Source organism: Ovis aries, chromosome 2, assembly GCF_016772045.2.
Source record: "Ovis aries strain OAR_USU_Benz2616 breed Rambouillet chromosome 2, ARS-UI_Ramb_v3.0, whole genome shotgun sequence".
Taxonomy (NCBI): domain Eukaryota; kingdom Metazoa; phylum Chordata; class Mammalia; order Artiodactyla; family Bovidae; genus Ovis; species Ovis aries.
Genome location: NC_056055.1, coordinates 138582640 through 138598028, shown reverse-complemented (window position 1 = coordinate 138598028; position 15389 = coordinate 138582640). Strand labels below are relative to the sequence as shown.

Sequence of the window (15389 nt, the reverse complement as noted above, 5' to 3'; positions counted from 1 at the left end):
AGTGACTCAAATTTTTCACCACTCTGCATATGTGCAGGCCCTTGAATGACCAGCAAAAGCAATGGAAGTTTTGAAGTTACAAATAAATTTTAGCAAATATGTGAATTTGTAATAACAGAATCTTTGAATGAAGAGTACTGATTATTGTGTGTATGATCATACTGTACAAATCCTATGGCCTTGCTCTTTTATATATTTTTGAACAAAATCCAAAAGAACTATATTAAAACCCCTTAATATATCTCTACTTTAATAAATTCAGCATGTACTTTTGGAACTGTTTGATATATAAAAGTTCTTCACTGTCATATCTTTCTTCCTGGTGGCTCAGACAGTAAAGAATCCACCTGCAATGGGAAATCAGAGACCTGGGTTTAATCCCTGGGTTAGCAAGATCCTCTGGAGGAGGGCATGGCAACCCACTCCAATATTTTTGCCTGGAGAACCCCCATGGACAGAGGAGCCTGGCAGGCCACAGTCCATGGGGTCACAAAGAGTTGGACACGACTAAACGACTAAGCACAGCACAGCACAATCCTTAAACAGTGTCTACCTCTGTTCCATTAAGGCTTTTCAAGACTGTTTCATCTGATACTCATTCATACATTCAAAGGGATTCCCTGTTGGTTCAGACTGTAAAGAATCTGCCTGAAATGCAGTGACCTGGGTCAGGACGATCCCTGAAGAAGGGAATGGCTACCCACTCCACTACTCTTGCCTGGAGAATCCCATGGACAGAGGAGCCTGATACGCTACAGCCCATGGCATCACGAAGAATTGGACACAACTAAGCAACTAACACTTTCACACATTCAGAGATAACTATTGAGGGCCTTACTATTGTCGTAGATGCCAGGGATATAATAGAAAAAGACTTAGATTCCAGTGCTCATGAAGTTTATACTACAAGAAGGGAAACAGACAATAAACAAACATGTAAGTATTTAGTAACATGTAAGAAACCAGTAACTAGTTGAGAACTAAAAAGCCTCTTGATGAAAGTGAAAGAGGAGAGTGAAAAAGTTGGCTTAAAGCTCAACATTCAGAAAACAAAGATCACGGCATCTGGTCCCATCACTTCATGGGAAATAGATGGGCAAACAGTGGAAACAGTGTCAGACTTTATTTTTGGGGGGCTCCAAAATTGATGCAGATAGTGATCGCAGCTATGAAATTAAAAGACGCTTACTCCTTGGAAGGAACATTATGACCAACCTAGATAGCATATTCAAAAGACTTTGCCAACAAAGGTCTGTCTAGTCAAGGCTATGGTTTTTCCAGTGGTCATGTATGGATGTGAGAGTTGGACTGTGAGGAAGGCTGAGCACCGAAGAATTGATGCTTTTGAACTGTGGTGTTGGAGAAGACTCTTGAGAGTCCCTTGGACTGCAAGGAGATCCAACCAGTCCATTCTAAAGGAGATTAGTCCTGGGTGTTCATTGGAAGGATGATGCTAAAGCTGAAATTCCAATACTTTGGCCACCTCATGCGAAGAGTTGACTCACTGGAAAAGACTCTGATCCTGGGAGGGATTGGGGGCAGGAGGAGAAGGGGACGAGAGAGGATGAGATGGCTGGATGGCATCACCAACTCGATGGACATGAGTTTGGGTGAACTCCAGGAGTTGGTGATGGACAGGGAGGCCTGGTGTGCTGCAAATCATGGGGTCACAGAAAGTCAGACACGACTGAGTGACTGAAGTGAACTGAAGAAACCAGTACTTCTTAAAAATTAAGTGGAGGAAGGGAGAGTGGTATAGGAATATCATACACAGAGCATCATAGAATGTCTATGTAAAGAGGTGACATCTGAACAGAAACTTGAAGTTAGATAAGTACATTTGAGGCAATTGGCAAATAAACCAGTTTGAGTGCAGCAGCAGGACAGTTAGTCAAATAGGGTAGTTAGTCTAGAGCTAGATCAGAAGATCTACTGCGAGCATTTCATTTTAACTGTGATGGTAAGTCTTCAGAAGAGTGAAGTTGAGGAGATACTAATCTCAAATTTGTATTTGATTCTACTGTCTTTTACTTTATGATTATCTGAAATATTTTCTGGTTAATTCCATCTTTGTCATTTTGGGGGTATGTTTCCTGTCAACTGCCTAAAGATGAATTCTCATTTTTTATCATAATGTACACTTGGCTTCATTTCTACTACATTATATAAAAACAGGTGAAAATATCTCCTCTTTCTTCCTTGTATTTATTAGACTCAGTTTATTTTTGTTCCTCCTCCTATACCCCATCATAGTAAAAGTTCTATGTATGGCCTGCACTTCTGCTTATTGCTTTCTTACTTTCAGCAAACATATAACCCTAAAAATCAAATCTTAATGAACCACTCTATATTCCTAGATGATTTTCTTATCTTTCTCCCTCATTCCTCTTCTCTCAGAGCAGGATCATTATCAGAAATTTGATTCTTCAAATGGTTTTATTTCCACATTACAAACTCCTGGTGTTACTCTTATTAAAATCTGACTACGATTAACAATGCATTTCACAGGCACGTTATCACTATCAATTCAAATATAAAAACACTGTGAGAGTCACTGCTCACCACTATCTGATATCCTGTAAGGGTTTGTTGTTTGTTATTGTCTATTTGCTAAACCGTGTCCGACTCTTCCGATACCCCATGGACTGTAGCCTGCCAGGCTCCTCTGTCCATGGGACAGCGCAGGTAAGAATACTGGAGTGGGTTGCCATTTTCTCCTCCAGGGGATCTTCCCTACCCAGGCATCGAACCCACATCTCCTGCAACGGCAGGCGGGTTCTTCACCACTGAGCCACCAGCAAAGCCCTCTCTAATCTTTACCTGTGCTATTAAATTTAAGTAAGCACTTTTTAAAATATAAGCTTATCCCCCAAAGAACAACAAAACCAACATTAGTGCAGCAGCAGCATCCAACATACACGCCACACTTAAATTTTCCCTGTTGTCTCAAAAATGTCCTTTAAAATTGTTTTTCTCCCCGTCCAGGAAGAAATCAGGATCTAGAGTCACACACTACACTTGGCTAATAAGTGTCTTTTGTCTCATCTTACTTAGAATGGTCCTTCTACTTCTGTTTGCTCTTCATGGCACTGGCCACCAGGATGCCCCAGGGGTATTTCCTCATGATTAAATTCAAATCAAACATTTCTGCAATGGAAACTAGAGGTGATCAGTGTTATTCCTATTACATCACCCTCGAGATGTGCATGTCAAGCTCTCTGTGACATGACCAGTACAAAGCTTAACCTTATTTACTCTGTGGTAATCAACACATCTCTCTACTTTAAAGGCACATTTGCTCTTCTAAAATTAATAACTAATCTATAGGGTGGAGAAGGGAATGGAAAACCACTTCAGTATTCTTGCACTGAGAACGCCATGAACAATATAAAAAGGCAGAAAGATATTACACAGAAAGATGAGCCCCCGAGGATGGTAGGTGTCCAATATGCTACTGGGAAAGACTAGAGAAATAGCTCCAGAAAGAATGAAGAGGCTGGGCCAAAGCAGAAAAGACGCCCAGCTGTGGATGTGATTGGGGGTAAAAGTAAAGTCTGATGCTATAATGAACAATATTGCATAGGTACCTGGAATGTTAGGTCCATGAATCAAGGTAAACTGGAAGCGGTCAAACAGGAGATGGCAAGAGTGAGCATCGATATTTTAGCAATCAGTGAACGAAAAAGGATGGAAATGGGTAAATTTTATTTAGATGACCATTATATCTACTACTATGGGCAAGAATCCCTTAGAAGAAATGAAGTAGCCTCATAGCCAACAGAAGAGTCCAAAATGCAGTACCTAGTGCAATCTCAAAAACGACAGAATGATCTCAGTTCATTTCCAAGGCAAACCACTCAACATCACAGTAATCCAAGTCTATGCCCCAAACACTAATGCCAAAGAAGCTTAAGTTAAACGATTCTATGAAGACCTACAAGACCTTCTAGAACCAAAGCCCAAAAAAGATGTTCTTTTCATGATAAGGGACTGGAATGCAAAAGTAGGAAGTCAAGAGATACCTGGAGTACTGGGCAAGTTTGGCCTTGGAGTACAAAATGAAGCAGGACAAAGGCTAATAGAGTTTTGCCAAGAAAACACACTGGTCATAGCAAACACCCTGTTCCAACAACACAAGAGACAACTCTACACATGGACATCACCAGATGGAAAATACTGAAATCAGATTGATTATATTCTTTGCAGCCAAAGGTGGAGACGCTCTACACAGTCAGCAACTTGGAGCAGACTGTGGCTTGGATCATCAGCTCCTTATTACAAAATTCAGGCTCACATTGAAAAAAGTAAGACAAACCACTAGGCTACTCAGGTATGACCTAAATCAAATCCTGTATGATTACAGTGGAGATGACGAATAGATTCAAGGGATTAGATCCGGCAGACAGAATACCTGAAGAACTATGGACAGAGGTTTGTAACACTGCACAGGAGGTGGTGACCAAAACCATCAAGAAAATGAAATGCAAGAAGGCAAAGTGGTTGTCCGAGGAGGCCTTACAAATAGCTGAGAAAAAAAGAAAAAAAAATAGGCAAAGGAGAAAGGGAAAGATATACCCAACTGAATGCTGAGTTCCCAAGAATAGCAAGGAGAGGTGAGAATGCCACCTTAAGTAAACAATTCAAAGAAAGAGAGAAAAACAGCAGAATGGGAAAGACTAGAGATTTCTTCAAGAAAAAGAGAAACCAAAGGAACATTTCATGCAAAGATGAGCACAATAAAGGACAGAAACAGCAAGGACCTAACAGAAGCAGAAGAGATTAAGAACAGTTGGCAAGAATACACAGAACTATACAAAAAAGGTCTTAATGACCCAGATAACCACAAGGGTGTGGTCACTTACCTACAGCCAGACATCCGACAGTGTAAAGTCAAGTGGGCCTTATGAAGCATTATTATGAACAAAGCTAGTGGCGGTAATGGAACTCCAGTTGAGCTATTTCAAATCCTGTGTACAGCTGTGAACGTGCTGTACTCAATACACTAGCAAATTTGGAAAACTCAGCAGTGACCACAGGACTGGGAAAGGTCAGTTTTCATTCCAATCCCAAAGAAAGACAATACCAAAGAATGCTCAAATTACCATACAACTGCATTCATTCAACATGCTAGCAAAATTGTGCTCAAAATCCTTCAAGCTAGGCTTCAGCAGTACGTCAATCAAGAACTTTCAGATGTACAAGCTGGGTTTAGAAAAGGCAGAGGAACCAGAGATCAAACTGCCAACATCTGATGGATCATAGAAAAAACAAGGGAGTTTCAGAAAAACATCTACTTCTGCTTCACTGACTACACTAAAGCATTTGACTGTGTGGATCACAACAAACTGGAAAATTCTTAAACAGTTGGCAGTAGCTGACCATCTTACTTGCCTCCTGAGAAACCTGTATGCAGGACAAGAAGCAACAGTTAGTACTGGACATGGAACAAAGGGCTGGTTCAAAATTGAGGAAAGGAGCATGTCAAGGTTGCATATTGTCATCTGGCTTATTTCACTTCTATGTAGAGTATGTCATGTGAAATGCCGGGCTGGATGAATCAAGCTGGAATCAAGATCGCCCAAAGAAATAATAACAACCTCAGATATGCAGATGATACCACTCTAATGGCAGAAAGTGAAGAGGAAGTGAAGAGCCCCTTGATGAAGGTGAAACAGGAGAGTGAAAAGGCTGGCTTAAAATTCAACATTCAAAAAATGAAGATAATGGCATCAGGTCCCATCACTTCATGGCAAATAGATGGGAGAAAATGGAAACAGTGACAGATTTTATTCTCTTGGGTTCTAAAATCACCACACATGGTGACTGTAATCATGAAATTAAAAGATGCTTGCTCCTGGAAAGAGAAGCAATGACAAACCTAGACAGCGTATTAAAAGGCAGAAGCAAAGGTCCGTATAGCCAAAGCTATGGTTTCTCCAGTCGTCACGTAACAATGTGAGAGTTGGACCATAAAGAAGACTGAGTGCTAAAGAATTGATGTTTTTGAGCTGGTGCTAGAGAAGACTCGAGAGTCCTTTGGACTGCAAGATCAAACTAGTCAATCCTAAAGGAAATCAATCCTGCATATTCACTGGAAGGACTGATGCTGAAGCTCCAATACTCTGACCACCTGATGCGAACAGATGATTCACTGGCAAAGTCCCTCAGTCTGTGAAAGACTGAGGGCAAGAGAAAGGGGTGACAGACAGTAAGATGGTTGGACTGGATGGCATCAGTAATTCAATGAACGTGAGTTTGAGCAAACTCTGGGAAATAGCGAAGGACAGGGAAGCCTGGCATGCTGCAGTTCATGAGGTCACAGAGTTGTGACACGACTTGGCAATTGAACAACAACAGGGTGAAACTTTGAAACCTTGTAAAACACTGTTCTCTAAAACATTTTGCTAAATGGTTTTAGCATCCATTGATGATCCTTAACTTAATCAGTACTGGGAAACACTGTGTTGACTTTCTGAGTCTATATTCTTCCTACATTAGCTGACACTCTTCTAAGAGACTGCCACATAACATTAAGCATACCTAGCTTGGTTCCTAAGTACCAGTCGCCACTAAAATGAAGTAAGGTTCCTTGAAAAGGTCTGTTTACAGTTTTGGGGGTTTTTTTTAATCGAAGAAAAACTGCTTTACAGTGTAAGTTTCTACCAAACAGCAACATGAATCAGCCATAGGTGTGTTCACATTTATCACAGAGACCACAGTGATACTTGAAAGAGATGATCAAGATGTGTATATACACATGAGCACAAAATTGACAAAAATGCTTATATTTCTTAAATCTAGATAAACAGTATATAAGTATTCTTATAAAATATTGTCAATTTTTGTATAAATATAGTATTACTTTTCAAAGTAAAAAGTTGTTTCAAAAAGGTGGGGGAGGGGGGTGGACAGAGGTGACCATGCAGGAATGCATAAATACCAGTTAGAGAACAGAAATAAATGATTAAAGAGTTTCATCATAAAACTAAAAATAGAATATGTAACTATTTTTTAACATATAACCTTTAAAATATCAGGAAAAACTACGTCTGTCCAATGGAGAGCAAGGAGTGGAAGGGAATGAAAGTCAAGAAGATATCAATTAGAAGATATCAACCAATAGATGGCAGAACCAAGTCAGAAAATAAAAATAATTATAATAGGTGTAACAGACTGAATCCACCATTTGAGAAAAATGCCCATTTTCCGTCCAAAAAAGGAGACATACTGTCTACCAGAAACACAATTAAAAATAAAAATAAAGGAACAGAAAAACATACCTAAGACAAATATGAACCAAAACAAAGCTGAGGATCTAAAAAAACAAATATTTTCTAAAAAATAATTATGTAGTCATGAAAAGAACCAAAAAAGATATATGCATGTAAAAAGATCGCACCAAAATACATCAAGCCAAAACTGATAAACAAGCTGAAATGCATACCTCAATAATCACAATTAAAGATTTAAAATTATGTCCCTCAAAAAAACATAACTCAAGCTGACAATACAAGGAGATATCCAAGATCTGAACTAATACAATTAGAAGCTATTAGATGTGAAACGTTTATAAAACAGGGCACATTTCAGGACTGATGTCACACAAACTGTATTTTCAAAAAGCAATGCAAAAAATGTAATTCTATAACAAAAGAGCTCAAAATAACTAAACTTAAGAGGAGTGAATATACCAATGTTTATAGCAAGTGTATTTGTAATCCTTAAAATACTTAAAATAACCTAGATGTTCTTTATCTAGTAGAAATGGATGTAAAAAAATTGTGGTTTATTTTCACACACTACAGTATAAAAAACAGATAACGAACAAGAACCTACTCTATAGCAGAGGGAACTATACTCAGTATCTTGTAATAACCTATAATGGAATTGAATCTAAAGAAAATATAAATATGTATGCATGTATAACTGAATTCACTTTGCTGTACATCTGAAACACAACACTGTAAATCAGCTATATTTTAATAATATTTTAAAAACAAATGTATCAATATATCAATATTTTATACAATAGAACACTATTTAACAGTAAAAATTAACTTGATAATATTAAAACAATGGATGAATCTCAAAAGAATGCATTTTCCTAAGATAAAAGAAGTCAGAATCTAAGGCTACATATTTACAATACTGACTCCATTTGTATGACAGGCTTGCAAAGGCAAAACTATAAAAACAGTAAATAAATCAGTGGTTACCAGAGGCAACCTAAAGGGGAGAGTACAAAAGGGCATGGGGGAATATTTTGAGAACTATTTTACATCCTAATGGTGGTGGAGGTTACACAATTTTATGCATTCACAAAACTTACAGCACAAGTCACTTTAAATCCATACGTTTTATTGTATATTAATTGTTGCCATATAAATAATCTAACTCATTCAACTCAACAGCTGGAGGAAGAGCCACAGAGCAAATCCAACAAGTAAATTATGATGACAGAAATCAATGGGGAAAATAAAGTGAAACAGATTAAAACCAAATTCTTTGAAACAGTTACTTAATTAGGGCTCTGGCAGGAATGAACAGAAAAGCAGAATCTGAAAGAATAAACAGAAAGGAATAAGAACTGAGATTTTTTAAAGTGTGATAACTACCCACTAATAAGTCTGAAAAGCTTACCTGAATTAGATTAATAAACTAATATTAACGAAATTTAAATGATAGTGAAAGACCTTTCTTCACAACAAACCCCAGGACAAGACAGTTTTACAGGTAAACGTCTACTCATCCACCCATGAACATTTTCTACCACATATACGATGTTGAAAAAATTGAAAATAGCAAAAAAATAGTTCTCTTTATGGGGCTAGTGTGATACTGTTTTATAAAACAGACAAGGTGATGAAAATGTTCTATATCTTAAAAGGATGTGGATTACTACAAGTGTATACATTTGTCAAAACTCACTAAAATAGTACTCTTCAGGTCAGCGCATCTATTTCTGTTACAACCATAAATGTACAAATCCTAACTAAAATAGCTAGTCATGTATTAAATCTAATAAAATATTTTTTAAATGGTATATCATAACCAAGTTGGGTTTATCCCAGAAATACAAAGTTCAATGTTTTTCAAAATTTGTTATACTTACTATTTTTAAAACAAATGAACAAAAAATTCTTAAGTAACCAGGAATGGAAAAGCTCTTTTGCTATGTGGTCATGGTTATATACACGTAACCTACAGCAAACATTACATTTAATGGAGAAACTTTCGATGATTCCTCTTGAACAGGACAAGACCTAGTACTGAAGCTCATGACCAACACACACACACACATATATGAAGTATAAGAAATAAAACTGTAATCTGGGGAAAATAAATATTTCTCTTGGACAAATGTAAATAATCAACAAAGTAGTACAACCAATAAGAGAGACCAAAGTAAGACTATTAAATACAACACCAGTCTATAAAAATAAAAAACCTCCTAGGTCACCAAGAGCCAACTAGAAAATATAATAAAAAATACTTCAGCCACAAAAACTTTCAAGGATCCAGAAATAAGCCCGAAAAATTCATTAAAACAGCCAAAAATTCTGTAGAACTCTACAGAGAGAACTGAACAAATGGAGAGACATTTCATGTACTTAGATGGGACAACCTAATCTTATAAACATTTCAATACTCCCCAAATCAATCTGCATTTAGGACAAAAATTCCATTTGATCTTTAAAGGAAAAAGATACAAATGAGTTATTAAAGAAGAATAATCCCCAAGTGCTAACAACTAAAGACATGCTCAAATTTTACACAAGGGAATAAAGATGCATAAATAATTGAGTCAATCTTACCAAAGAAGATTAAAGGAGAGACTTGCTTTACCGCAGAAACAAGATGTACCAAAACACAACCATATTCTTCATGTGATACTGACAGAAGAACACAGAAAGACCACCGGAACGTAAGGCAAATTTCAGACAGCTCAGAACATACACACGGCAAATCAACATATAATACAGGCGCATCACACATCAGTGGGAAAATATGGATGATTTAAGAAGTGCAGAAAACTGGTTTACTACGTGGAGAAAAATAAAACCTGATCTTTATCAATATTATATAAAAGATGAGGCCTCAACGGGCTAAAGAATAAATATAAAACTATAAAACAGAAGGAACTGTATTTTTGCCTCACGGGTGGGGAAGAAGAATTTGACTTTTAGAATACCATCAGAGTCCACTGGACCCAACTTTAGCTTTCTGGCTTCTTATTCAAGTCAGTTTGTAATAATTAATATTTCAGGACTTTTATTCTTTGAGATCATCCACAAAATAAAAATAGGAACTTATTTTTAATAGAATATAACACATTCTACCCTGCAATTAATTACCAGATGTCCACCGGCTTTCATAAATCCAAAATACATTATGGGATCTTACTGATCTTATTTTTCCCATATTTTGTTATTATATCATAAAGGAAGCCATTACTTATTGTTCATCAATTATTCAAGTATGCTGAAACAAAGAGAAGCCTCTAAAATGGAAGAATGATGATATGATAGGCAGAATATTGGCTCCCCGGTGATGTCCATGCCCTAAACACCAGAATGTTATTGTATATGGCAAAAGGGACTCTGCAGATGTGAGTAAGGATGAGCATTTTGAAATGGGGAAATTATACCAGATTATCCAGACTGGGGCGGGCCCAATCTAATCATATTAGCAATTAAAAGTGAAGAGCCCTTCTAGGCTATGGTCCATTACATATGATTGTCAAAGAAGAGTAAGAGAGATGAAACACTGCTGGCTCTGAACATGCAGGAAGGACACCACCAGCCAAGGAATGCAGGCAGCCTCTCACAGCTGGAAAAGGCATGGCAAATCGATCCTCCTTCAAGCCCCCGGAAAGACATGCAGCAACACAGACAGCTTGATTTTAGCCCAGTGAGACTTGTCTCAGACTTCGGATGCTATAGAATTATAAGATAATAAATACGTACTGTCTTGAGCAACTTCATGATAATTTACTATAGTAGAAATAGAAAAACAATACAGATTTAATGCCTAAAAGGATGATGCAATAGTGAAATAAGTTATAAAAATAAATAAATTATAAAGTTATTTTCTTTACCTCAAAGTACTGCATCTTTCAAAAACATATAATGACTAAGAAACTATCTTTGGAGTCTGATTTTAGCTTTTATCAACTCCAGCTAATAAGAAATTTTCATTTTCTACTTAAGACAATCAGAGAAGAAAATGACAGATGATAATTTATGTTTATTACACAAATCAGAAAATAGAGAGATAACAGCACCTAAAACTGATGATGGTGACAATAAACATATTAATAAAATCTGAGTCTTCAAATGACAATATCATAGATGAATTTTCTCAAATTCAAGAATCAATGAAAAGGACAATACATTTCTAAGGGGAGGAAAACGGGAAACACGGTATTCTCATCCATTAATTCATTCAGCTGAAGGACTTCATCATACAATGTTCTACAACAAGAACCTGGGCTATTTTTAAGCTCAAAGGATGCATAACAATATCCTTCAACTTTTATGATGCTTGTGTACCAAGATTTACTTGATACAAAGAGATTTTTAAGTATGTTTAAATTCATATTAAAATTTCTAATAAAGTTGCTATTACATGTTTTTCTTATTGCTGAAAATTAGTAAAATAACAAAATATAAACATAGCAAAAAGGTCTATTTGACCTAGATGGTTAATGGTGACAACTGTTTTTCTTAGTAAAACCAAAATTTGGTATACTAAGCTATATACCATAAAGCAAAAAAAATTAGTGAGTTTGAATATAACAACATTAAAGAGTTCTATACCACATTTATGGTGGATAAGATGGATACCATAAAAAAAGTTAACAGACATGACAAAATGAGAGAAGTTATCAAAGCCTTTGACTGTGTGGATAACAATAAACTGTGGAAAATTCTGAAAGAGATGGGAATACCAGACCACCTGACCTGCCTCTTGAGAAATCTGTATGCAGGTGAGGAAACAGCAGTTAGAACTGGACATGGAACAACAGACTGGTTCCAAATAGGAAAAGGAGTACGTCAAGGCTGTATATTGTCACCCTGCTTATTTAACTTCTATGCAGAGTACATCATGAGAAACGCTGCACTGGAAGAAACACAAGCTGGAATCAAGACTGTCGGAAGAAATATCAATAACCTCAGATATGCAGATGACACCACCCTTATGGCAGAAAGTGAAGAGGAGCTAAAAAGCCTCTTGATGAAAGTGGAAGAGAGCGAAAAAGTTGGCTTAAAGCTCAACATTCAGAAAACAAAGATCATGGCATCTGGTCCCATCACTTCATGGGAAATAGATGGGAAACAGTGGAAACAGTGTCAGACTTTGTTTTTTGGGGCTCCAAAATCACTGCAGATGGTGACTGCAGCCATGAAATTAAAAGACGCTTACTCCTTGGAAGAAAAGTTATGACCAACCTAGATAGTATATTCTAAAGCAGAGACATTACTTTGCGAATAAGGTCCGTCTAGTCAAGGCTATGGTTTTTCCAGTGGTCATGTATGGATGTGAGAGTTGGACTGTGAAGAAGGCTGAGCGCTGAAGAATTGATGCTTTTGAACTGTGGTGTTGGAGAAGACTCTTGAGAGTCCCTTGGACTGCAAGGAGATCCAACCAGTCCATTCTGAAGGAGATCAACTCTGGGATTTCTTTGGAAGGAATGATGCTAAAGCTGAAACTCCAGTACTTTGGCCACCTCATGCGAAGAGTTGACTCATTGGAAAAGACTCTGATGCTGGGAGGGACTGGGGGCAGGAGGAGAAGGGGACAACCGAGGGTGAGATGGCTGGATGGCATTATGGATTCGATGGACATGAGTCTGAGTGAATTCCGGGAGATGGTGATGGACAGGGAGGCCTGGCGTGCTGCAATTCATGGGGTCGCAAAGAATCGGACACGACTGAGCAACTGAACTGAAGTAATCAACATGGACTATGTAGAATATACAAGGGACATATGAGAAAGAGTGGCTCTGATGGCAAACAATACAGGAGACGAAAGAGACATGGGTTTGATCCCTGGGTGGAGAAAAACCCCTGGCAACCTACTCCAGTATCCTTGCCCAGAAAACTCCGTGGACAGAGAAGTCTTGTGGGTTACATGGGGTAGCAAAGAGTCAGACATGATAAAGTGACTTAGCACAGCCCAGCAACCCAGCAAGACACACAGCACAACAGCACAGCAAAATATACCTTCTGGGCTATCAAGCATGAGGAATCTGGATGATGCCAAGGGTTTCTTGGATACAAAGATACAGAAATACTCATGCACTCTGCTGAATGCAAATTAGTTTCACACAACCGTTATAAATAGCACACACTATTTAGTCAATTTAAATCTATACATGTCCTGCTGCTGCTGCTGCTAAGTCGCTTCAGTCGTGTCCAACTCTGCGACCCCACAGACGGCAGCCCACCAGGCTTCCCCGTCCCTGGGATTCTCCAGGCAAGAACACTGGAGTGGGTTGCCACTTCCTTCTCCAATATGTGAAAGTGAAAAGTGAAAGTGAAGTCACTCAGTCGTGTCCAACCCTCAGCGACCCCATGGACTGCAGCCTTCCAGGCTCCTCTGTCCATGCGATTTTCCAGGCAAGAGTACTGGAGTGGGGTGCCATTCCTATGCTCTATCAATTCTGCTGTTAGGAATGTATCTTAAAAAAATGTTTACAAAGTCACAAAAGAGAACAGTTACAAGAAATTCACCACAATGTGAGGTAGCAGGGAGTTGGAGATAACCTGATATCTATCACTGGAAGCCATAACAGATACACTATTCATTTTATACAGCAGGTAGCTGCAGTGGATTACTGTACAGATAGGAACATATATAACAGGAACATGAGTTACAGGGGCAAAGAAGAAACAAAAAGGATAAGGAAAGGCGAAAATTATGTAATGGGAGGAAGACAGTGCCTCTACCAAATTCATTTTCACTCTTGAAACCTATTATGCTAAATTACAACATAAATACTCAAAATATAGTTATCAGTTCAGTCACTCAGTCGTATCTGACTCTTTGCAACCCCACGGACTGCAACACGCCAGGCTCCCCCGTCCACCACCAACTCCCTCAGCTTGCTCAAACTCATGTCCATCCAATCGGTGATGGCATCCAAACATCTTATCCTCTGTCATCCTCTTCTCCTCCTGTCTTCAATCTTTCCCAGCATCAGGGTCTTTTCCAATGAGTCAGTTCTTTCCATTAGGTGGCCAAAGTATTGGAGTTTCAATTTCAGCATCAGTCCTTCCATTGAATCCTCAGGACTGATTTCCTTTAGGATTGACTGGTTTGATTTCCTTGCAGTCCAAAGGACTCTTGAGTCTTTTCAAACACCACATTTCAAAAGCATAAATTCTTCAGCACTAAGCTTTCTTTATAGTCCAACTCTCACATCCATACATGACTGCTGGAAAAACCATAGCTTTGACTAGATGGACCTTTGCTGGCAGAGTAATGTCTCTGCTTTTTAATATGCCGTCTAGGTTGCTCATAGCTTTTCTTCCAAAAAGCAAGCGTCTTTTAATTTCATAGCTACTGTCACCATCTGCAGTGATTTTGTGTAGCTCCCAAAAATAAAGTCTGTACTGTTTCCATTGTTTCCCCATGTATTTTGCCATGAAGTGATGGGACCAGATTCCATGATCTTAGTTTTCGGAATGTTGAGTTTTAAGCCAACTTTTTCACTCTCCTCTTACTTTCATCAAGAGTCTCTTTGGTTCTTTGCTTTCTGCCATAAATGTAATGTTATTTGCATATCTGAGGTTATTGATATTTCTCCCAACAATCTTGACTCCAGCTTGTGCTTCATCCAGCCTGGCATTTCTCATGATGTACTCTGCATATAAGGTAAACAAGCAGGGTGACAAATATACAGCCTTGATGTACTCCTTTCCCCATTTGGAACCAGTCCATTGCTCCATGTCCAGTTCTAACTGTTGCTTCTGTCCAGTTCTAACTGTATACAGAAACCTGCATACAGACTTCTCAGGAGGAAGGTAAGGCGGTCTGACATTCCCATTTCTTTAAGAATTTTCCACAGTTTGTTGTGATCCACATGAAGGCTTTGACATAGTCAATAAAGCAGAAGTAGGTATTTTTCTGGAACTCCCTTGCTTTTTTGATGATCCAACAGATGTTGGCAATTTAATCTCTGGTTCCTCTGCCTTTTCTAAATCCAGCTTGGACATCACGAAGTTCACAGTTCACATACTGTCGAAGCCTGGCTTGCAGAATTTTGAGCATTTCTTTGCTAGCATGTGAAATGAGTGCAATTGTGCGGTAGTTTGAGCATTCTTTGGCATTGCCTTTCTTTGTGACTGGAATGAAAACTGACCTTTTCCAGTCCTGTGGCCACT

The 15389-nt window shown here is 38.2% G+C and overlaps 1 protein-coding gene across 4 annotated transcripts in view; it reads right to left on the bottom strand.

The window, feature by feature from the left end:
* TLK1 (tousled like kinase 1) overlaps nucleotides 1-15389 on the bottom strand; it is a 173320-nt gene that overhangs the window by 96968 nt on the left and 60963 nt on the right. The gene's annotated exons all lie outside the window — the stretch shown is intronic.